General features: G+C 69.2%; 1 protein-coding gene across 1 annotated transcript in view; it reads right to left on the bottom strand.

Moving 5' to 3' along the window:
• Positions 1 to 354, bottom strand: part of DNAH17 (dynein axonemal heavy chain 17) — a 140822-nt gene that overhangs the window by 111608 nt on the left and 28860 nt on the right. The window lies entirely within an intron of this gene.

Here is a 354-nt window from a genome sequence, read left to right on the forward strand (position 1 = left end):
CAAAACCGCCACAAGCTGCGGCCTCCAGCAAGGCCCGCGTGGAACCTTTGAGATCCGGGTACTTCCCAAAGGGTCCTCGCCAGACTCCGTTTGTAAGCGACACAAAGGGACTGTCCGGTGACGGGGCGAGCGGGTGGAACCACACGCGACCCCATAGCAGGCAAAGGAGACCCCCCAGCTGGAAGGCAGAGGCGGCCCCTAGGTGTGACTCGGGACAGACGCCGGCCGGGCCGGGCCCCTCCCGCCCCAGTGTGACCCGAGGGGACGCAGACCACCCGGCCGTGGCCCCAGTGTGACCCGAGGGGACGCAGACCACCCGGCCGTGGCCCCAGTGTGACCCGAGGGGACGCAGAC

The sequence above is a fragment of the Pteropus vampyrus genome, unplaced genomic scaffold (assembly GCF_000151845.1).
Source record: "Pteropus vampyrus isolate Shadow unplaced genomic scaffold, Pvam_2.0 Scaffold72, whole genome shotgun sequence".
Lineage (NCBI taxonomy): Eukaryota > Metazoa > Chordata > Mammalia > Chiroptera > Pteropodidae > Pteropus > Pteropus vampyrus.